This window comes from Neomonachus schauinslandi, chromosome 5 (assembly GCF_002201575.2).
Source record: "Neomonachus schauinslandi chromosome 5, ASM220157v2, whole genome shotgun sequence".
NCBI classification, from domain to species: domain Eukaryota; kingdom Metazoa; phylum Chordata; class Mammalia; order Carnivora; family Phocidae; genus Neomonachus; species Neomonachus schauinslandi.
The window spans coordinates 533,395-554,935 of NC_058407.1; the positions used below are offsets into that span (position 1 = coordinate 533,395).

The window sequence follows — 21,541 nt, forward strand, 5'->3', positions numbered from 1 at the left end:
TGCTCTCTCTCTCTCATTCTCTCTCTCAAATAAATAAATAAAATCTTAAAATCTTTAAAAAAAAAAACACAGGGAATCACACAGAGTGCAAACTAGAGGGACACATGGTAACACGGATGAATCCTAAAAGGATGGGCTAAATGAAAAACCCTAAGAAACAGATCACGGTCATAATACAATCCACCCACTTAATTTCAAAACGCCAGCCGGGGAAGTGAGGCCGCGTGAACCCGGGAGCACACTCCCAGAGAGGGGGAGAGGGAACGAGGACACTGCTTCTGTGAGCCCACCTGAGCAGCTACGGAGCTTGTTTTTGCTTTTTATGTTTTCTTGTTTTTTAACTTATTTGGGAAATCTCACACATGCCTAACTGTAGCAAGAACAGTACGCCCTTCCCTCAGCCTCAACTCAGGCCATTCTGTTCCCCGGACTGTCTCCTACCCAGACCACTTGCAAGTACCCCAGACATCACCCATTTCACTGCCCAGGCTAGTGAAGTATTGTTAACTTTGCCATTAAGTTTGTCCAGGTGTCTAGGAGGTCCCTCCACGGACCTCCATGGAGCAGCTGGTTTGTTTTTTCCATACAAGCAGCACAGTGTCTCGCCGGTGGGACCAGTCACAGATGCACTGAGGTGCTCACTGCACTCTCAAGCACTGAGCAAAGGGCTGTTGCTGCCGCCCGCCCTGGTGAGGCCAGCACAGCAAACACAGGCCTGGGTCTGCACGTGCCAGCCCACGAAGCTCCCACGTTCTAGGTATTCCACCACAGACTAAACACAGAACAAATCTTGGACAACCAACAGAACCAAAACTAAACCCAAATCGTATTACCCACTCACTCATAATTTATAATTTGAAACAATAAACTAATTTAATGCCCACTTATTTACCCCTAAATTATAAAACAGAAAGTTTAGTAAGGATATCTACCCTGTCAAGAAGAGTAAGACATTCAAGGGCTTCTGAGAACCCACCCCATTTACAGAATCAAGTGTACCATCTACTCACTAAACAATGTCTAGAAAAGCCGGCCCAGTTCAACAGTTACAAGACACTGGGATTTTTCAGACCAGTACATTTTTTTCTTTTAATATAGAAAACCAACAGAGGATTACCAACTTTTCAGCTTGGCGAAACAAGGAGCAGGGAGGGAAGAGAGAGAGCAGATACAAAGGAGGAAAGGATGAACTATACCATCCATAATTACCTTAATTTCAGGAAACAGTGACTTTTTAAATATCAAAGAAAGGAAAGTCATAATCTCTGGATTAAGGATAACATTTCACTTTGAAAAAATAATAGTTTTAAGAAAAACTCACCTCAGCACTTACTTTGCTCATGTCGCCAATATTACAGACCAGCGCTTGAGAACATCTATTTACATTACCACTAATACTAGAAATAAGACCATTAATTTAGGCTATATGCCTCATTAGCTCATATCAGTACATTCTGCTATGAGCTTAAGAATAAAAAAAATCTCTGCAACAATATTTATATGCCTCTGTCACCATCCACACAGTTTTAAGAAATATTTAAATGATAGCATCAGTGGCATCCTTTGAAGAGTTTGCTGCAGCTAACTGCACTGTTGAATGACCTGGCGTAAGCTGATTCTGAAGCTCTTATGCGGGTAACAGTACGTTGTTTGGCTTCCAAACGTCCCTCGTATCCCAGCAATTGTGCACTACCCCACACAGAGATGCTAGTACTTGTCAGCTGGCCCTTACCTACAGAGAAGGCTATAACTGGACCCAAAGGCCCACCACTGACAGCATCCCTGGACAAGTAAGGGGCTCATGAACTGGCCTGAGACGCCGCTTGTGTAACGGAGTATCAACACAGCACAAGGGGTCCCCACACAGTCCGTCTGCAACACCAAGCAAACTATTACCAACATCATCTAGACGTTTATCCAACCGTCAGATGAAAGGAACCTGAAGTTCTTCTTTATTTACTTTTACTCAGCATGACTATCACATGGAAGGTAGAGTCTAAAGAGAAATGTTGCCCGTAAGAGCATGTAGCTCCATGAATGGAGCCCTTCGAAAAAGAACATTCTGTGGTAGAGACCGTTGCTAAGAGAAGACTAGAATCTGGAATGCACCCTAGTACCTGTCCGGCTACAAATCGGTTGGGGTTTTGTTGCTAATTTATGATCAAAGCCCTGGCTTTGCTCTGTGACCGGGGCCAGTTACAAGACCTCTTATGCCTTGGTCTCCACCCCCGTAAACCAGGGACAATGAGCATCCCACAGAGCTGCTGTGACAGTTAACCCCAGAACCGGGGCTGGCGCATTTTGTCCTCATGGATCCTGACTGCAAAGAGGAGAAGGAAACAGATGGGGTCATCTTGCCACAGAGCATGGGCTCAGAGTGGCACACCTCTCCCAAGCCCACCTTCAGTGGCGTCTCACTGGCCACTTAAACTGGAAGTGATGGCAGTATCTGCCCTATGGAGATCAACAAATGCTTCCAACCACCAGGTTTTTCGCGCTTCCAGAGAGCCAGTTATCAAACATTTACCAATGTACCACCTGAAAAAATGGCAATGGGAGTCCACGGAGGGCAATGAATTTTTGCACAATCAATCAACAACTGAGACCATGTCTATTATAGGCAAACCGCACTAGAGGAAAGATCCAAAAGAGAGGGGTGTAACTGTAAGAAAGGGCTGCAGTGGGATGAAAAGATAAAAACTGAAAATCAGAAGTGAAGAGAAGAAATAACCACAAAGGTAAATTAAAATAAATGTAAAAGGGGCGCCTGGGTGGCTCAGTCGGTTAGTGCCCTCAGCTCAGGTCATGATCTCAGGGTCCTGGGATCGAGCCCCGCATCGGGCTCCCTGATCGGCGGGGACCCTGCTTCTCCCTCCCCCACTCCCCCTGCTTGTGTTCCCTCTCTCGCTGTGTCTCTCTCTGTCAAATAAATAAATAAAAAATCTTTAAAAATAAAAAAATAAAAATAAACAGCATGCTTGTGTTATATTTCCGATAATTCCAAAATGTGAAGTCTTGGAGGGTCTGTTTCTACTGGTTTTCACTGCTGGTGTCTTATTTCCTTGTGTGCTTGGTCAGTTTTGTCTGTGTACAAATCAATGTTCATAAAAATATCTGCAGGGATTTTTTTTTGGCATCTTAGGATAAAGGTAACTTCCTCCAGAGAGGTTTTAAGTTTGCCCCTGTAGGATGCCTGAAGGCATTCACCGAACCAGAAAACCTTAAACTAAATTTGTGCTTGATTTCCCTGAAGTACCAGGCAATGTGAACCCAGGTTAGAAATCCTCGCGAAGGGGCGCCTGGGTGGCTTAGTCGTTAAGCGTCTGCCTTCGGCTCAGGTCATGATCCCGGGGTCCTGGGATCGAGCCCCGCATCAGGCTCCCTGCTCAGCAGGGAGCCTGCTTCTCCCTCTCCCTCTCCCCCTGCTTGTGTTCCCTCTCTCGCTGTGTCTCTCTCTGTCAAATAAATAAATAAATCCTCACGAAGGCTAACCCAAGCCACAGGTACTGCCCTACCTTCTTTCCTGCAATATTTAACAGTAAAAAGACAAACAGGGCGGGCAGGGACAGAGTGAGGCAGATGTGCTGCTCGTTCACTCTTACCGAGGATGGAGCCTTCAGAGCCCCCTTTCACACGGGGAGAGTCTCCCTTGGCCTCTGCACCTTCAGAGGACTGTGGAATTAACTACCATTCTTCTGACCCTACAAGACCTCTAAAATCAAAGTCCCACTTTGTCCCAATCAGCAAATGCCCTCAGGGCAAAGGCAGATTCTGTGGTGCTTACTCACCTGAGCTCTTACTTCCTGGTTTCAGTCTAGAACTTCCTTGTTATATTGTCAGTTCTTTGTTTTTTTTTGTTTTTGAATCTAACACTTTTAGTTGTTTTCCAGAAGGTAGGGGGTGGAAGGTTAGAAGACAGTCCAAATAACCTAGTTCAACGTTTATCAAAAACATTTACCGGGGCGCCTGGGTGGCTCAGTTGTTAAGCATCTGCCTTCCGCTCAGGTCATGATCCCAGGGTCCTGGGATCGAGCCCCGCATCGGGCTCCCTGCTCCGCGGGAGGCCTGCTTCTCCCTCTCCCACTCCCCCTGCTTGTGTTCCCTCTCTCGCTGTGTCTCTCTCTGTCAAATAAATAAATAAAATCTTAAAAAAAAAAAAAAAGAAGAAAACATTTACCAATAACATTGCCAGGGTTTTTTGCCAAATAAACCTGATACACAATTCTGTACTGAAATTTATATTTTCTTATCACTTTGAGGAATGATTCCACTCTCTCTATTGGCTTCTATTCATGCTAATGTGCCATCTGTTGTAGGTAATCTATCTTTTACCTGTAGCTTAAGAGTTCTTGTCTCTGTTGCTACACAACTTCAATGTATGGATGCGGGTTTTTTTTTATTTATACCACTTGGGACATAGTGTGCTTCCTAAATCTGTGGATTTATATCTCTTACTAGTTTCCGAGAAGCCAAAGCTATTAATACTTTGAATAATGCCTCTCCTCCATTTTCCCTATTTTTCCATTCTGGGATTCCAACTACACATTTACGACACAATTTTATTCTATTCTCCACTTTTCTTAACCTCGTTTTCCATCCCCCATCTCTCAGTGCTGCACGCTGGTAATTTCTTCAGACACATACTTCAGTTCACAAATTCGGTCTTCAGCCATATTTTAATCTGTTTTATCTACATATACTGAGTTTTTAATTTCAACATCGTTTCCATTTCTGAAAGTTCTATTTGGGTCATTTTGCTACTTTGGCTTTTCATTACTAATGTGTATTCTGTTTTGTATTACTTTAAACACTTCATACATTCGTATATACACTGCATCCAATTATTCAATATCTGCAGGCCTTGGGGCATCTAATCATGCTAACTCTTCCTCCCAGGGGTGTGTATGTTCTGACGATAAGTTCAAGTTTGCTTAAATTTACTCTATAGAAATCCCAAGGGCCAAGGCTCAGTATGCTTTCCTCTGAAGATGATTCGTTTTCTTTAAAGAACAAAGGAGTGCTATCACAATTCCTCACTGTTCCTTTTTTAAAAATTTTTTCTTTTTTAGCCTTTGGAGAGTTATCTTAGTTGGTTTTTTGGGGGGTGGTGGTGTTTTACTTATTAAAGATTTATCTATTTATTTGAGAGAGAGTGTGCGCGCACGTGCACACTGGCGGGGGGGGGGGGGGGGGGGGGGGGGGCAGAGAGAGAGAATCCCGAAGCAGACTCCCTGCTGAGCACAGACCCTGACTCAGGGCTCAATCCCAGGTCCCTGAGATCATGACCTAAGCTGAAATCAAGAGTTGACCGGCTTAACCGACTGAGCCACCCAGGTGCCCCAGGTTTTTATTTTTGTTTTTTTAAGTAGGCTCCATGCCCAGCGTGGAGCCCAACATGAGGTTCAAACCTACAACTGTGCGATCAAGACCTGAGCTGAGATCAAGAGTCCGACTAAAGGGCGCCTGGGTGGCTCAGTCAGTTGAGAGTCTGCCTTCGGCTCAGGTCATGATCCCAGGGTCCTGGGATCGAGCCCCGCATCAGGCTCCCTGCTCAGTGGGGAGTCTGCTTTTCCCTCTCCCTCTGTCCCACCCCCTCCGCTTCTGCTGTCTCACTCTCAAATAATAAAATCTTAAAAAAAAAAAAGAGCCCGACTGAGCCACCCAGGCGCCCCGAGTTATCTTAGTTCTTAATGCACTGAAATGCTCCTGAGAAATTACACTTATTGTCATTTATGCAGCATGTAACTGGATTGCAATGGGTGAGCCTTCTGAGAGCATCTAATACTGGAGGAAGCCAAGTCCTTCCCTAGCTGTTCGTCTTGTATGGGGAATGTATGCTCTGGATGGTGACCGCGGCTGACGGTGTCCATGCCCCGTCGCACGTGCTCTCCACAGGTGAGACATACCCATGACCGGCCCCGTATCTCTGGATTAGGGAGACCAAGTAACTTTTCTACAACAGAGCATCTTACAACCAGATACAGAAGGATCAAAAAACAACCAAAAGACAATAAACCATACACACACCTTCCAAATGGAAGCATTTTGCTGTCATCCATCTCTGAACTTCCACTTCTACAGTATATTTGCATAAATTACAATAAAGAAGAATTAAAAAGGAAAATTATCTTACCTTTTATGGAAACTTCTTGCTTAATTTTATACTCAAACAAAATATAAAAACATTTGGGGTTTTTTCCTTGGACTATATGTAACTTTAAGAAAGATTTTTTCACTCAGTAGAAGATTTATACTCTCCTCACCTGAAAAAGAAGAAAAAAATTTAAGTTCTGCCTTTGTAAAGTGAACTTACCAGAACAGTAGAGAAAAGGAAAACAAAAATCAGTATCTTAACTTAGTATTTAAATTATCAGAACATTTTATGATTAAGGAACTAAACATTCCCTTGTCTTTGCTCATGCTAGAGACAATGGTATTGATGATATACATCCTTGCTCTATCTGGGTAACTAGCTCAATGTTTGGAATGTCACTCCAAAGAATTCACATGAGAAGGATCTCCATGAAGTTGTCCAGTTTTGTAACTACACACCATCACCACGAGGATATGCACATCCCCAGGCACAAGATGACTGGAGAGCTCACTGATAATCCATTGTAACTTCTAGAAAAGCGTAGAACTTGGGACTTTTCATTTTATATGTGCATGAAAGCCATGATTTTACCTTTTGAAAATTATACTTTAGCAATAGAGACAGGGGATTGCTCTAGAATATAAGAGACTTAAGAGACATAATCACCAAATGAAACATTTAGATCTTGAGTCCAATCAGAACAAATCAAATGTAATCACTTCTCATCAAGTGTATCTTCTGTTCTTATCAGTTTAATATCTGATATGAGTCCTCTGTCTGAGGACAACATGTTAAATGGATTTTTGGAACTAGAAGATGGAGTATGAGCTTGCTCCATCCATCCTATGCAAAAACCTGGAATTGCAGTACTACCAAGAACAGCGCACCTCCCTTGGGGGAATTAAAAAAAAAAAAAAAGGACAAATCAAATGTAAGTTATATTTGAAGCTACTGAGGCAATCTGAATAGGGACTGCTATTAGATGATATTAGGAATTACTATGAATTCTTAGTTGTAATATGATACGGCGGCTATGTTTTTAAAAAAATAAAAACCGTTTTTATCTATTACAGAGAAAAAGTGAGTATTCCTGGTAAAATAACATTATTTCTGGGATTCACTTCTAAAATACTCCACCAAAAAAAAGAACCAAACAAATTTTAAAAGTGTAAGAGAGCAAGGGACAGATGGGGAAAAAATGGCAAAGTACTGATCACTGTTGAAGCTGGGTGGTGAGTATGAGTGTTCACTGTAATGTTTTCTGTATATTTATATATCTTTTTGTATATTTTTAAATTTCATATAAAAACCAAACCAAAAAAGACAAAGTTATGCTAGTGAGCCAGAAATAAGTCAGTGTTACCATCTTCTAAAATAGATAATTCTTTTTTTTTTTTTTTTAAAGATTTTATTTATTTATTTGACAGAGAGAGAGATAGCGAGAGCAGGAACACAAGCAGGGGGAGTGGGAGACGGAGAAGCAGGCCCCCCACCGAGCAGGGAGCCCGATGTGGGGCTCGATCCCAGGACCCTGGGATCATGACCTGAGCCGAAGGCAGACGCTTAACGACTGAGCCACCCAGGCGCCCTAGGTAATTCTTTTTACATCTAACACTTCATAATTAAAATTATTAAGTTGAATAATTCAACACTGGCTTTTCAACACTTCATACACAGTTTTCAAAACAATGAAGTATTTCTATAAGGTTGACTTTAGGCCTGTTTATTCTGACTCTGAACTAATGTTCATTTGTTTGTATTTATGTTCAACTGGGGGAAAAGGCATTGCTAATTTGCTATTGTTTATTTAATTTTGTTTTTTACTAATGTAAAATACTTACATGGCTCCAAAGTCAGAAGTACTTGAGAGGTGCCCCAGACCAACAGACCCACTCAGTGGAGAGTAGTGGGGCTGAAAGCTGAACAAAGACACTACAGGTCCTACCGGCTGGGAGGTGTTAGGAGTCCAACCTGGGCGGAATGAAGAGCCTCACCGAGCACGAGGCACACAGCAAAGACCTGAATAAGGCCCTGGCTGCAGGGTAAAAATTACAACCCGAGCAAAGGCCACACCCAAACACTAAGTGCAAAACCAAAACAGGTCTACTCAAAGAATAAAACCAAGCCTGACAGGACCAAAATGATCTTCCAATAATCTGTCTGCCAGAACAAAACTCAAGATATAAGCCAGATACCAACATATAAAAAAAAAGTTATGATACATACAAAGCAGCAGAAAATGTAACTATAATTTTTTTTAATTAAAAAGCAGCTGGGGGGGTGCCTGGGTGGCTCAGTCATTTAGCGTCTGCCTTCGGCTCAGGTCACGATCCCAAGGTCCTGGGATCGAGCCCCGCATTGGGCTCCAGCCCCACATCAGGCTCCCTGCTCAGTGGGAGGCCTGCTTCTCCCTCTCCCACTGCCCCCTGCTTGTGTTCCTTCTCTCGCTGTGTATCTCGCTGTCAGATAAATACATAACATCTTAAATAAATAAATTAATTAATAAATAGCAGCTGGATGGCTCAGTTGGTTAAGCATCTGCCTTAAGCTCAGGTCATGATCCCTGGAGCCCCGCGTTGGGCTCCTTGCTCAGCGGGGAGTCTGCTTCTGCCTCTCTCTCTACCTGCTGCTCCCCCTGCTTGTGCTAGTGCTCACTCTCTCTGTCAAATAAATAAGTAAAATCTTAAAAAAAAAAAGGCAGCTGGGTGGGGAGGGGGCACCTGTGTGGTTGAGCATCTAACTCTTGATCTTGGCTCAGGTTGTGATCTCCATTTCATGGGATTGAGCCCTGCACTGGGCTGCATGCTCAGTAGAGAGTCCCTCTCTTGCTCTCTGCCCCTCCCCCCGCTTGGGCTCTCCCTCTCTCTCTCTTAAAAAAAAAAAAAAAAGCAGGGGGCGCCTGGCTGGCTCAGTCGGTGGAGCGTGCTACTCTTGATCTCAGGGTTGTGAGTTTGAGCCCCATGTTGGGTGTAGAGATTACTTACCAAAAAAATCTTAGGGGCTCCTGGGTGGCTCAGTCAGTTAAGCGGCTGACTTATGGTTTTGGCTAAGGTCATGATCTCACGGTGGTGATATCGAGTCCTATGCCGGGCTCTGTGCTCATTGCACGTCTGCTTCAGATCCTCTCTCCCTCTCCCTCCAGTTCTCCCTCTCTCTCAATCTCTCTCAAATAAGTAAATAAAATCTTTAAAAAATAAAATCCTTACAAATCTTTTTTTTAAAGCAGCTATTAGAAACAGACTACAGGATGTCTCAGATGGTAGAATTAGCAGGAATAGACAGACCTTAAGCAGCTATAATAAATATGTTCAAAGACTTATAGGAAAAAATAGTGATAATGAGTGAAAAAAACAGAATCTCAGAGATGGAAAGAAATGGACACTACACAGAAAAACAAATGACTAGCCTAGAATGGAGAGTGAAATATCTGAAACAAAAATATACACTGGAGAGACTTAATAAAAAAAACTGGGAGACTATAAAGAAAGTGTCCGTGAACCTAAGACATAAACTATCCAATCTGAAGAGGGAGAAAAAAGTTTGCTTTGTTTTGGTTTTTTAGAGGGGGGAGGAGAGATGGAAAGAGAGACAGACAGACAGACAGGCAGAGAGGAGGAGAATCTTAAGCAGGCTCTGCACCCCAAAAAAAGGTTTGTTTTTTTTTTAATTTTTTTTTTTTAAGATTTTATTTATTTGAGAGAGAGAATGGGAGACAGAGAGCATGAGAGGGGAAGGGTCAGAGGGAGAGAAGCAGACCCCCCGCTGAGCAGGGAGCCCGATGTGGGACTCGATCCCGGGACTCCAGAATCATGACCTGAGCCGAAGGCAGTTGCTTAACCAACTGAGCCACCCAGGCGCCCCAAAAAAAGGTTTTTTTGTTTTGTTTTGTTTTTTAAAGATTTTATTTTTTATTTATTGGAGAGCGAGCGAGAGAGAAACAGCATGAGAGAGGAGAGGGTCAGAGGGAGAAGCAGGCTCCCCGCTGAGCCGGGAGCCCGATGTGGGACTCGATCCCAGGACCCTGGGATCATGACCTGAGCCGAAGGCAGTCGCTTAACCAACTGAGCCACCCAGGCGCCCCAAAAAAAGGTTTTTTAAAAATGAACAGAGCCGGGGGCCCCTGGGTGGCTCAGTTGATTAAGCATTTGACTCTTGATTCTACTCAGGTCATGATCTCAAGTTGTGAGACTCAGCGGGGAGTCTGCTTGGGATTCTCTCTGCCCCTCCCCTCCCCCACTCATGCTTGTTCTCTCTCTCCATTTAAAAAAAAAAAAATTAACAGAGCAAAAAGAAAGGAAGGAAGGAAGGAAAAAGAACAGAGCATCAGTGACCTGTGGGACTACCCTTGTAACTGGAAGTGGTCTCCCATACCTGTAACTGAAATCCCAAAGGACTATGAGAGACTAGAGCCTAAAAGTACATGAAGAAACTACAACCAAAATTTTTCCAAATTTTGTAAAAGAATCCCAAAAGAAAATACCTTACAAAAGTCTCACCCCAACCCTGTCCCTTCATCCTGCTCCCCTCCTCTCAACATACCTATTTTTATTATTTTTCTGATTTATTGCTTCGCTGCAAATATATACTTTTTTCATATTCTTTCCAACACTTCTCGTACAAAACTATTCTGTATCTTGGTTTTTTTGTTTTTTGTTGTTTTGTTTTGTTTCGTTTCCACAAAATACTTCCTGGGGCACCTGGGTGGTTCAGCAGACTCTTGATTTCAGCTCAGGCCATGACCTCAGGGTCTGGGATCAAGCCCCATGTTGGGATCCGCCCTCAGGAGGGACTTTGCTTGAGATTCTCTCTCCCTCTCTCTTTGCCCCTTTGCTCACGAGCCCCCCCCCAAAAAAAAAAATCTTAAAAAAAAAAAAAAAAAAAGCCTCTTCCTTACTCCTTTTTTTCTTTTTTTAAGATTTTATTTATATATTTGAGAGAGAGTGGCAGGGGGGCAGAGGGAGAGAGAATCTCAAGCAGACTCCATGCTGAGCCCCGAGCCCGATGCAGGGCTCAATCCCATGACCCTGAGGTCATGACCTAAGCCGAAATCAAGAGCTGGATGCTCAACTGACTGAACCAACCAGGTGCCCCACCTTACTCCTTCCTTTCTTAAGTAAACATTTTTACTGATTTTAAATATAGTATAAAAGAAAGCACACAAATCATAAGTGAACAGCTCACTGAATTTTCACAAAATAAACCCATTCGGGGGCCTGGGTGGGTCAGTCAGTTAAGTGTCTGCCTTCGGCTCAGGTCATGATCCCAGGGTCCTGGGACCGAGTCCCCACATCGGGTTCCCTGCTCAGCAGGGAGTCTGCTTCTCCCTCTACCCTTCCCCCCTGCTTGTGATCTCTCACTCTCAAATAAATAAAATCTTAAAAAAAAAAAAAAAAATCCATGCAGCCATACCATCCAGTTCAAGAAACTGGATTACCAGTACCTAGAAGTATCCCCTCATGTCCCCAAAGGTGCCAACCACAGTCCTGATCTGAATCGTATCACCAAAGATTCATACTCCTTGTGATAACTATACAGTACTCCTTTATGCTGACTTACCCCTAGTGATGGACACATGTTGTTTCCAGTGTTTTGCTATTACAAATAATCCTGCAATGAACAGTCTTTTGCAAAGTCATTTCATATTTTTGCCAACATAGCTTTAAGACAGATTCCTAGGGCGCCTGGGTGGCTCAGTCGGTTAAGCGACTGCCTTCGACTCAGGTCGTGATCCTAGAGTCCCGGAATCGAGTCCCGCATCGGGCTCCCTGCTCGGCGGGGGGTCTGCTTCTCCCTCTGACCCTCTTCCCTCTTGTGCTGTCTCTCATTCTCTCTCTCAAATAAATAAATAAAATCTTTAAAAAAAAAAAAAAAAGATTCCTAGATGTGGGGTTGCTGGGTCAAAGGACAAATGCACATGTAAATCTGCAAGATACAAATCCTCCTCCAGAGGCATTGTACCATTTTGCATTTCTACTGGCAAGAGGACAGTTTCAACACAGCTTTGGCAAAAGAACAGAGTTAAAATTTTGGATTTCTGCCAATACGTAGGGTGACCAACTGTCCCAGTCTGCTAAGGACTGAGAGATTTCACAAAACCGAGGACTTTCAGTGCCCAAACCAGGAAAGTCCTGGGCAAACCAAGACCGTTGGCCACTCTACCAACATGGTGAGAAGGGGTATCTCTGTACAGCTTTGATTCGTATTTTTATTACAAAGAGTGGTAAGCATCTATTCAATTACAGAAGGTCCATTTTTATTTATTTTCCATAATCTATTCCCATCTTTTCCCCATTTTTCCCTATCAGGTTATTTTCTTTTTCTTCTCCATTTCTATGAGTTCCTTTAGTAGTAGTAGTAGTAACTGCTACACCCAACATGGGGCTCAAACTCACAACCCTGAGATCAAGAGTAGCACACTCCTCTGGCTGAGCCAGCCAGGCGCCCCTCTATGAATTCTTTTTTAAGTTTTTATTTAAATTCCAGTTAGTTAACATATGTGTGGTAGTTTCAGGTGTAGAGTTCTTTCAACTATTAGAGATAAAAGCTCTTTGCTATGACTGAAATTCAACATATTTTTCTATTGTCATTTGTCTTTTGACTTTGCTTACGGTGATTTTTGCAATGCAGTTTTCTGTTGTTAACATAATCAATTTTATCAGTCTTCTTTTACTGTTTTTAGGTTCTGAGTCATAGTTAAAAAAGTTTTCCCCAGTCCTAAGTTATAAAGAAACTCATCTTTGTTTTCTTTTAGTACTCATATTGTTTAATTTTTTACACTGTAATCTCTGATCTATTTGGAAGTAATTATTTCATTATTTATTTTGACTATACAAGAGTTAAAGAGAGTAAGATAAAATACCCTAAGGTCTATGATAAACAAGACTATAGTCTATGTATGAAACCTGTCTCCAGGAAAGGTATATGTGACATTTACCCCAAAATGTGTCCCACGTGCTACCACTCTGTACTGCTAGATTTTGTTTTTGTTTTCTTTAAACATTTTCTGTTCAGTTTAATACACTTGTCTGTAGGGTAATAAGCCAAAGAGAAGCAATTCTCCCATTTTCCAACAGCTACTGGAGGAAGCCCTGTAAGGAAATGGAGGTAGAATGAAAAAAAAAAGTTTTAACACCTCAGCAGACATCACACACTAAGAATCAATCTATCTCGTCAGAGAACTAAACCAAAATCTGAAGAAAGAAAACTGCTATCAGGACAGACATCCCCAGGGTTTAATGAAATAAGGATAGTCACTCCCCTTCCCAAGGTCAAAGTTTCTTTTCACATCTTTTTTCTTTTTTTTAAAGATTTTATTTATTTGACAGAGAGAGAGAGAGCACAAGCAGGGGAAGCGGCAGGCAGAGGGAGAAGCAGGCTTCCCGCTGAGCAGGGAGCCCAATGCAGGACTCAATCCCAGGACCCCGGGATCAGACCTGAGCCGAAGGCAGTCGCTCAACCGACTGAGCCACCCAGGCGCCCCTCTTTTCACATCTTCTTGACAAAGAAATAAAAGTTCTGAAATGAAATGTATATAAAATGGAAAGAGAATGTTTTAAAATTCAGGTCTCCCGTGGATATTACATTAAAATCCATCAGATCACACCTGTTCAGTTTTCCTACCTAAAAAAAGTTGTACCTAAATCTAATCACCCTGTCAATCTCTTTACTGGAAATATGAGAGAAAGGAACAAGTTAAACACTACAAAAGGAGGCAACTAGTGAAATCCAGAATGTGGGAGCTTACAGGACAAATAACCAAATTTCTCCAACAAACCAATGACACAGAAAGGGTAGGCAGCTCTAAGAATAAGGGATTTGAGAGACATTTAACAGTGTGACACTTTAACTTTGGTTCAAATCAACCAACTATAGAAGGCACTTTTTAGGCTGAGTATGGACCTGAGATCAGCAGGCATGTAAAATGGCATGATTCCATGACTTCTAGAATTTGCTTTTAAATACACCAGGAAAAAGAAAAAAAGACTGGGAGGAGTGCAGATAGGCGAAGCAAGACTGTCAAAACGTCGTAAGTACTGAAACTGCAGGGGCCAACGGCAGGCTGCCCCCAAATGGGCCACTTTGGCATAAAGATTATTTTGAGTTAAAAAGCCATCAAACCCCAGCAAATCCAGGAAAAGCTCTTTACCTCCCTCCCCTTCAACTGCCTAAAAAGAATTTAGAGGAGCTTCTCCAAAAAGAGCTATCACCATAGATAACTGCATCATACTATGAACCAGGTAAGGTAGACAGGGAGAAATCTAGCAAGGCCTGTTTGATCCAAGTCCTCTCTGCGACCCACTGTTCCTGAGTGGCAGCAAACATTTGTTTACTAAACATTTACTATTTTTCACCTTCCTATGAATTTCATTCCTTCCCTTTGAAGTCCCAAACCCCTGCCCCTCTCCTTAGTTCAGAATGACATATATACTATTTTGCCTATCTTTGGAATTTCCATATCTGTTTGGATTCCCCATACATACAAAATTAAATTTTATTTTCTCCTGTTAATCAGTCTCATGTCAATTTGATTCTTAGTCCGGCTAGAAGGAGCTTGATGGGGACAGGACATTCTTGCTCCCAGACAAAGCTAAGTAATGGGTATCTAGAGAATTGTTACCTAATTATCTCTATCTGTGCATATGTGTAGGTGTGTAATTACCCGTCAGAAAACTCTGGCCTAGTGAGCCACATTCTAAGAGTCTTGGGGGACCTTAAAAGGAGATCACCAGGGCGCCTGGGTGGCTCAGTTGGTTGGGCGACTGCCTTCGGCTCGGGTCATGATCCCGGAGTCCCTGGATCGAGTCCCGCATCGGGCTCTCTGCTCGGCAGGGAGTCTGCTTCTCCCTGACCCTCCCCCCTCTCATGTGCGCTCTCTCTCTCTCTCTCTCATTCTCTCTCTCTCAAATAAATAAATAAAATCTTTAAAAAAAAAAAAAAGGAGATCACCAAATCTAAGGGAAGACAACTAGTACCCCTGCTACCCAGACCAGTCTCTGCCAAATGCCCAAAGGTGGGCCTTCCCCTGGATGTAGGAGGCCAGGTTCCACCAGCTTAAGATGGAGCACGTCTAACCAGTCCCTGGAAACAGGGTTGTTTGAAGGCTTTCTGGGACAAGTCACCCAGACTGGGTGGGGCTCCTTGGTGATTCAATCCTAGGAGGATTTTCACAGACCATCCCCAGGAAACACACAGTGGAAGTGTCAGACAGCAGAGGAATGGGAGAGATGTTACTTCATGAAAATAGGTAGTCAGGTTGTCTAATATTAAACTGATAGGAACACAGAGTACAGTTGATCTTAGCCAAAAGGCCAAGAAGCAATCAGGTTGTCTAATAGTAGATGACTCAGCGATGTCTTGCATGGTCCCCTAATGGAGTATCCACAGCAGGTCCGAAGGTTAACAGAGCTGAGCTTCAGAGTCTGACCTTCTAAGGATGATATCCTCTTCTCCCTGAGGCAGGTAGAAGGCCATGGGCATCTATTCTCAATCACATCCTCAGTCTTAAAAAGGAAGGAGCTGCTGACACCTGCCACGACCCGGGGGAGCCCTGAGGACACTGTGCTGAAACAAGCCAGACCCAGAAGGACAAATCCTGTCTGGTTCCACGTCTAGGAGGCACCTGCAGTGGTCAGACCCAGGGGGACAGAGAGCAGACGGCAGGGCCGGGGGCCGGGGACTGGGGAAGGGTTGGGGGAGGAGATAGCGTGATAGGGACAGTTCCAGTTTGGGGAGACAGAAAAGTTCTGGACACAGGCGGGGGTGACTGGTGCTCAGCCGGGTGAATGTGCTTAGTGCCTCTGAAGTGCACATTTAAAAATTATTAAAATGGTAAGTTTTGTGTTATGTATATTTTACCGCAATTAAAAAATTAAAATAAAAAAGAAGAGGCGTTGGGGGCGCCTGGGTGGCTCGGTTGGTTAGGCATCTGCCTTCGGCTCGGGTCATGGTCCCAGGGTCCTGGGATCGAGCCCCACATCGCGCTCCCTGCTCCCCAGGGAAGCCTGCTTCTCTCCCTCTCCCTTTGCCTCTCCCCCTGCTTGTGCGCTCTCTCGCTATCTCTGTCACTATCTGTCTCTATCAAATAAATAAATAAAATCTTTAAAAACAATTAAAAAAAAAAAAGAAGAGGCCTTGGGCAAGTCAATTAGCCTCTCCTTGGGCCTCGGGCTCCTCATCTATGAAGGGTGGGTAACAACACCTACCCGGTGCACCGCCAGTGAGAATTTACAGAAGAAATCAACGTAAAGATCTTAGAACAACGCCTGACACACGAAAAGCCTTAGTCCTTAGTCCTTGTTAGCTGCTGTGAGTTTTTATTGTTATTAACCTACGGAAGTAACTACCAGAATTAAACAGCTATTAAGAGTTCAAAAACAGTTGTCTCTGCGGAATGGAACTAGGGGAGGGGAAGGCTGCATGTAAGAACAGATCTTCTAATTAGAAGCCTCATATTTGTTACTTTGTTAACAATTAAAAATCCAGGGCGCCTGGGTGGCTCAGATGGTTGAGCGTCTGCCTTCGGCTCAGGTCATGATCCCGGAGTCCTGGGATCGAGTCCCACATCGGGCTCCCTGCTCTGCGGGAAGTCTGCTTCTCCCTCTGCCTCTCTCTCTCTCATGAATAAGTAAATAAAATCTTTAAAAAAAAAAAAAATTAAAAATCCATTTCTTAAAAAAGCTCTATCAGAGGGGCGCCTGGGTGGCTCAGTCGTTAAGCGTCTGCCTTCGGCTCAGGTCATGATCCCAGGGTCCTGGGATTGAGCCCCACATCGGGCTCCCCACTCCGCGGGAAGCCTGTTTCTCCCTCCCACTCTCCCTGCTTGTGTTCCCTCTCTCGCTGTGTCTCTCTCTGTCAAATAAATAAATAAAATCTTTAAATAAAAAAAAAAAGCTCTATTAGAGAATAAGATATACAAATATATGGAAACAGACTTGACATTCTAGAGGACATTTCCTAGCACAAAAAATAAACGGGGAACAACAGAGAAAAACGATCCCAATACAGGTGCCAGGTGCCAGTGAGAGCTACACAGGCAGGAGCCTTCCCCCGCCAGGGGGGTCTCGGGGAGCAGAGAGTGGGAGGGGCCCGCAGGCTGATGCGGGCACAGCTGCCGGCAGCTGAGCCTCTCCTGCCTGCAGGTTTCCAGCTCCTGGCTCTGGTAGGTGGCCCCAGAAAAGGGGCCAAGAAGAAAGTGGAGCCTGCTCCTGGAGAGTGAGTGTGTGAGTGCCGCGGTCAGAGAACAGGAGAGCACAGCCTAGCTAATTCCAGGTGCCAGAAGGGTGCAAAGCAATGTTTTAGAGAGGAAGCCAGCTCTATTCAGAAGTGAATCCCCTAACCTCCCACTTGCAGAGCAGGAGTTATCCTACAGTGGCTGCAGGGCAGTGCCCAGTCCCGGATTTCCGGTTCTTTGGCCACGTCCTAACGCAAGGGCTGCGATGCAAAGGGCTGCAGAGTGGGAAGGTGTTAAGGGGAAGGAAACTGCCAGAGAAGACAGCAGGTGGAGTGACGTCTGCAGCAGGAGCCCAGGGCCGACCACAGGAGCGGGGGCAGGTCCACAGCAGACACAGGGCAAGGGGACACATCTGCTAGTATCTACAAGAAAAGCACGAAACACAAATTTTCTTAAATCCCCAAATCTTCAAATGTTAACAACTAATTTAAATTTTTAACACCATGTGAGCCAACACCATGAAGAATAAGTGCATCTTCAGGCTGACGGTGTCTCTGCCGGAGAGCTAGCCTGCCTTCATGCCCCCGCTGGCCCCAGCCTGGGAGCCGCGAGGATGAGACGGGACCCACACAGAGGCAGCATATCCACCTCACACCTGGCCTTCTGTGAAAACTCAACAACTCGCACTTAGCCTGAGTGCCACTAACCCCAAGAGCAGCCTGCTTAAGTGGCTGCACACTCCTGGGGCTTCAAGCTCCCAAAAGCCCCATTTCCCCCCCCCCACTGATAGAGCTCAGTCTCAGAAAGGTGACCAACACATAGCCCCACCAGACACCTTGAACAAGAGCTGTTGGGCCTGAGCAGGTTCTCACCTTCTCCTGGTTTTCTCAAGAGCTTCCTCCTGGCTGTTGAGTGTGATGAAGAGATGACTCAAAGTGAGAGCTGAAACCTTCTATCTACTCACTGCTAGTAGTCACGGCTACTCTGCCTGGTTAAGGATAGAGCCTGCTGGCATTCTCAGCACACACCCTCCTCTTCCCTCCTGGAGACAAACACAGAGGCCCCAGCAAAAAGCCCACCAGGGCAGCAGACCTGAGCATGGGGGGGGGGGGGGCTCTCTGGCATGAAATCCCGCTTCCATCACTGACTAGTCTTGCAGTCCTGGGCATGTGCCCAGTGTGTGTGTGATGCAAGTAAAGATGTGACTCAGTGACAAGGAGCTATCATGACTGCCGCCACTTGGTCTAGGAAAGCGGCCAACACCAGAAGCCTCCCTGGGGCCCAGGGAGAAAAGGAGTCAACTACAGATCTTCCTCAACTTACAGTAAGTGCCGAATACCTCGTGTAAGGTACGGCCTACCGTCCTCAAAGAGAAACAGCACGGCTGTCAGGGTATCGGTTGGTGATCGCGTGATCGCGGGCTGACTGGGGACTGTGGCCGCTGCCCAGCATCACAAGAGCATGGTACCACATACTGCTAGCCCAGGGAAAAGATCCAAATTCAAAATTCCAAGTACAGTTTCTGCAGAACGCGTAGCGCTTTCGCACCACCGTAAAGTTGAAAAATCAAACGCTGAACCATTGACAGATCGGGGTCTGCCTGTATGGAGAGCCAGAGACATACCACAGCAAGGCCCCAGTGAGCAGCTGCCCACAACTAACACCAAACAGTGCCTGCAGTGCATGTGTTCTCGGCACCATACTCCTGGAAGAACCAGAACCAAGGGCAGGCAGGGCGTACTGTGGGCCCAGATTCCTGGAAGGACAAGTAAGTAGAGACGTGCAGCTAAAAAGCGCTGCCAAACAGGCAGAATAAAGCCCCAACAAGCACCAGGGCAGACACCAGGGCAGTGGCCAGAGCTGAGTCCAAACAGAACCACAAGACAACTAAGCCAAGGAACTCTGACTGCAGGCTGCACCTGCCAGGAGAAAGGAAAACAGCAGGAGCTGCTTTTATGGACATTTCACTGTGTGCAGGCACTGCATGAGCTCAGTACAACTAACTAACCACTAACCCCAGTTTACAGGTTAAAAAGCAGAGATCTCAATAAATACAGCACTGGCCAAGGCCACAGGTTAATAAATGTCAATTCAAAACTAGAACCCAGGTTGGCTGACAGCAAAGTCCATATTCTCAATCTCCACATGACACCAGATTCTGGTCCAGTCAATAAAGAAAAAAAGGGGGGCGCCTGGGTGGCTCAGTCGTTAAGCGTCTGCCTTCAGCTCAGGTCATGATCCCGGGGTCCTGGGATCGAGCCCCGCATCGGGCTCCCTGCTCTGCGGGAAGCCTGCTTCTCCCTCTCCCACTCCCCCTGCTTGTGTTCCCTCTTTCACTGTGTCTCTCTCTGTCAAATAAATAAATAAAATCTTTAAAAATAAAGAAAGAAAGAAAAAAAGGAGGTATCAAAGGAGTTATAGGAAGGATTATGAAGATGGAGGGAGATGACATGAAGGTACTAACCAGGACTGAGCCACGAAAGGGACAGAGGAGGGTCTCACAGGCTCGAGGGGAAATGAGACCCTGAGGAGAGAAGGGCACGTCTTCAAAATGCAGCAGTCAACAGGTTTCTTTGTGGGGTGATAAATCATTCTGGAGTTACTGGTGCTGATTGCCCTTGTGAATGTACTAAAAGCCACTGAACTGCATACTTTAAAGGGTGATTCTATGGTATGTGAATTACATCTCAGTGATAAAAGGGGCAGTCCATGGGCTGACAGGTGGCAGTTACATTCTTGAAGAGGAGCTCTGAAAGGCTTCAATGTTGCTAACAGCCCACAGACAGGGCACTGGGCACCCTCTTCTCAGCAACAAATGACGAGACTGACACACACAGCCCCACCCTCAGGAGTCTGACCTCTAGCAGATCTTGAAGGACTCCGCCCAGAGAGGGTCCTACCTTTGAGCCTGAGCATGGAGCCATGGCTTCCCTGGGCCTTGGGGCGTTCTTATGGACAGGGATGGAAGTACCAGCCTCCTCGGGTGGGGAGCAGTGCTGACTGGGGCAAAGTTCAGCGCATGGAACCTGGCGCGGGCACGGAGCGTGCCGGCCTGTGTGTGTTAACACCACGATGGTCACGAGCGGAGGACGTGCCCTCTACAGGGGCACTGAGCCGCGGTGGCCGCATCCTCGGCTGCGCGTACAGCTGCCTGGCCTGCGGTCAGCCCCTCCACTTACTGACCTGATTACAGTTCTCTGTGTCTCAGTCCCCCCAACGACACAGTACAGATGAGGATGGTGTATCTCTCAGAGGACAATGTGAGTATCAAGCAAGATAATCTGTATGAAGTGCTCAAAACATGGCTGGCAAACTAAGTGCCCAATAAATGTCCGCAATTATCATTAGTCAGGGAGCAGGAGTTGGTCAAAGGCTTCCATGAGGAAACCTGGCTTGACTTCTACTCATTTTATTTATTTAAAGATTTTATTTATTTATGAGAGAGAGAGAGCGTGAGCATGCAAACACACGTGCAAAGTAGCGGGGAGGGGCAGAAGGAGAGGGAGAAGCAGACTCTGCTGAGCAGGGAGCCCGATGCGGGACTGGATCTCAGGACCCTGGGATCATGATCCCAGCCGAAGGCAGATGCTTAACCGACTGAGCCACCCAGGTGCCCGTTTTACTCATTTTAAATTAATGACCAGGGGCACCTGGGTGGCTCAGTCATTGGGCATCTGCCTTCGGCTCAGGTCATGATCCTGGCGTCCTGGGATCCAGCCCCGCATCGAGCTCCCTGCTCCACGGGAAGCCTGCTTCTCCCTCTCCTGCTCCCCCTGCTTGTGTTCCCTCTCTCACTGTGTCTCCCTCTGTCAAATAAATAAATAAAATCTTAAAAAAAAAAAAAAAAACTAATGACCAGACATCTCAAGTGAACATTAATATAGCATAGCCTTTGAACCCTAAGAAGTTAGTTTCCCTCTCTTAAGACAACTGAGACAAATTTTAGATGGGCACTAATTCTATATAGCTCATTGCACCAGAAGTCAAGTCAAAAAGAGGGAAAAAAAGAAGAAGTGCAATCCATCTGCCCATCCTGTGACCCCTCTGACCTGCTGTAACCACCAGAAGGCAGCAGAGGACAGGTGCCGTTTTCAGAGCCAGCTTCCAGTCCTGCCCTCTTGGAATCTTGTGACAGCGTGTGAAGAAGCCCTATCCAGCCTCCCTGAGGCTGACAGAAGCCTGGAGAGAGGCCTAAAGACCCAGCCAAGCCCCCAGCCACACAGGAAGCCAGGCGGACAACACGAGGAGCAGAGAGAAGCCATGCCAGCCAAGCCCAG

The 21,541-nt window shown here is 45.3% G+C and overlaps 1 protein-coding gene and 2 pseudogenes across 6 annotated transcripts in view; 1 reads left to right on the forward strand and 2 right to left on the reverse strand.

The window, feature by feature from the left end:
• Positions 1–21,329, reverse strand: part of PPP6R2 (protein phosphatase 6 regulatory subunit 2) — a 76,925-nt gene extending 55,596 nt beyond the window's left edge. For all 6 annotated transcript variants that reach the window (XM_021687497.2, XM_044915306.1, XM_021687494.2 and 3 more), the window contains exons 1-3: positions 21,314–21,329; positions 13,029–13,182; positions 6,134–6,263 (exon numbers count right to left, since the gene is read on the reverse strand). The gene's annotated coding sequence lies outside the window, so the exon portion shown is untranslated. The remainder of the gene's footprint in view (positions 1–6,133; positions 6,264–13,028; positions 13,183–21,313) is intronic.
• On the forward strand, positions 6,809–6,986 carry LOC123325053 (annotated as a pseudogene).
• On the reverse strand, positions 15,305–15,414 carry LOC123325071 (annotated as a pseudogene).
• Positions 21,330–21,541: the final 212 nt, after the last annotated feature.